Raw genomic sequence first — 2,962 nt, forward strand, 5'->3', positions numbered from 1 at the left:
ATCGCAGTGCTTTAGGCGATATATCGGCACAAGGGCATTTTTGGAAATTATTATGGAACTTCGTAGGTTTTTGGATTTTTGTAAAAAGAATAAAAAGAAGATCGAAAGGGACAGAAAAGAGGAAGCATTCTGACGGCAGAGGGAAAGAAACAGAGAAGAATCCACGTTTATTTTGTTTGTGTTTATTTATGCTTTTGAATTTTAGATTGTGTGATGAAGTTTAATATTATGAACTAAATTTTTATTTAGAGTATTTTAATGTAGTCACTGGATATTCTATTCGTCTTTAATGCAATTTCTATGATTCTTTGAATTTATGGTTATCTATTGTTCTTATGTTTAATGCTTATAATTGATTGGCCATCTGTTGCATGATTATTGGTTTTAATTCAATATCTGAAAAGTGAGAATTGGAATAGCTTTAGACAATAGACATAGATTTCAATTTAGAACGAAAGTATCAAATTGGTTTGTGTAGCAATTGGGTTTTTGTTCTTAATGCGGTTTATGTGTAGAATTTATCACAGACATGTAGAGAATTCACAAGTAAACTGAATATTTTATATCTTGAGAAAGAATAGAATTGTCATTAGTAAACTTGCTATAATCATAGATCAAAGAAACATATTAGTTGTATTATTGATTGAATAGAATTGAAGGTTGATGAAATTAGAATGCTCTATTATTTCGCTTATATTAAGTTTCGTTAATTAAATCTTGCTTTGCTAGTTTATTGTTCATTGTTAATTGTCACTAAATTTTCATTAGTCAAATAGAAATAAAAGTTTGCTATTGGTAATTATTAGATCAATTCCCTGACGGAACGATACTATATTTCCACTACTATTACTTGTTTATTCGATTGCGTATACTTGCGCAGTAGTAAAAATTTGCAACAGTTACCATACCACAAGTTCTACACTTTCAAGACCTCTCAATTCTCTTCATCTTTTTCTTTTTTTTGGTCATTTTCTATGAGTTTTTAGTGGAAAAATTTGGGGGTTTCTCCTCCAAATTTTCCTATTTATGTTTGTAATTTTTAGTTTGTATTTGCTATTTTAGTTATGAGTTTCTAATCTTTTTAAGATTATTAAGGTGATGATGAAACAATATGTAACTAGATAGTGTTTATTTTGTATGTTGACTTTCCATTTTGTGCAACAAAGTTTATGGATTTTTCTTTTTCAAATATCTTCTTTCATCTTAAATATCATGTATTTTGGATTGTTAGCACATATTTACACTTTGTTCTTCATTAGTGCAAAAACATAATATTCTTTGTGTAAGATGTGTCATTAAATTGTACACATCCAATGCTTAGAACAAAAATATTATGTTTTGCCTTATAAGTAATGTTCATTGATTTATTTGTTATTTCATTAGATTGATTTACACTAAATGCTTTGAAATTATAATTTTTAAAAGTGAAAATAGATCCTATATTTTTATAAAAACTTGTGCTTAAATAGAATATCTAATTTAAATAAGTGATGGTTTGATTAATTTCTACTATTACTAAAACTTGGGAATCAATGTAATTTTAAATATTATTGAACTTATATTTTGTGGATTCTATTATCTTAATAATCTTTCTTTTACTATCTTGTTTAAAATTATTAATTTAGTTATATATATATTGTCTTTAATATCTTTATTATTATCTTTTATTTTATTTTCATTAGACAAAAATTTCATCAATCTTAGGGGCTAGGTTAGAATTTATTAATTTTGATTTAAAATAGTTTTCTTTTCGATTTTAGACAACTCCCTTGGGTCCGATCTCATGCTTACACGAACACTGTATTTCATATACAATTCATGTGCTTGCGAGTTCTAAATATTTAAAACAAACTTGTTTTGGGTCCATCAATTACCAATAACCTTTTCTCTGATTTTTCTCCTGATCCCCCTCTTTTTGCTTTTGTGATCGATGAATTATAACATTCCCGTGCTTCTCGCTAGTTTCCCAACACACATCCAATTCCTGCGTAGGTTGGAAACTTCATGGCCAAATGCCATACTGAGGTCACTGCTCGCAGATCAACGAGAATGGGCTTTCCAATCACAACATTATATGCAGAAGGACAATCAACTACTATGAAAGTAGCGAGTAATGTCCTGCTCGCAGGTGCAGCCCCTGCTGTGACGGGAAGCCTGATCGACCCAGTTTGCGCGAGCCCTTCGCTGGAAAAACCATAAATGGTTTGGTTGCATGGTTCCAAATCTTGCACTGATAATGTCCTGTTCCCAACCAGTTGCTGGATGGCCTGATTTAAGGCATCTAGCTGGGCCTGTACAACATCTGGTACTGCTAGAGCAACTAGTACTGGGGGGAAGTATTCATTGTGCCTTTCCCTTCGATCATTGAGAACATCCCTCAGATCTTCTTCCCTACGCCTTTGCTCGCTCACAACTAATCGGTTAAAGACGTTGGACTATTTAGGTTGCCCCCAAGCATTCTGGCTTATTGGTCGGTTCTCCATTGGCGGAGGGTTCTGTCCTTCACCCCTCTCCTCTTGCCGTCGACTAGCATTCTTCCTGCCAGAGTTCGCCTCATTATAATCATGGCCATCTCTAAATTGTGACCTATGATGGTGTGACCTACTGTTCGCACTATTTCCCTCTCTCCCTGCTGGAATGTCCCGATAGATAGGTGGAGGCCTGCGTTGGTCGGTAGGTCCCCTGACATTATTATGCCATGGGGGACCCCTGACTGCAGAGTTTGACTCTACCTGCCTTTTGCTCCCCGAAGGATGTTGTCCTCTGCTCGGAGAGTTTTATTCCTTAGCCGTCTAGCATCTTGGGCTTCTAGGATGCTGTCCGGCCCTATTCTTCCTTTGCTACTGGGTGTTATCTCGACCAGCGTGAGAGGATGGTTGCTGCTCAGGATCTTGGAATGACCTCTCCTGTTGAGCAGCAGGGGGTTGCTCTGGCCTCTGAGGATTCATTGGTTGTGGTAGAT

The sequence above is a fragment of the Humulus lupulus genome, chromosome X (genome assembly GCF_963169125.1).
Source record: "Humulus lupulus chromosome X, drHumLupu1.1, whole genome shotgun sequence".
NCBI classification, from domain to species: Eukaryota; Viridiplantae; Streptophyta; class Magnoliopsida; order Rosales; family Cannabaceae; genus Humulus; species Humulus lupulus.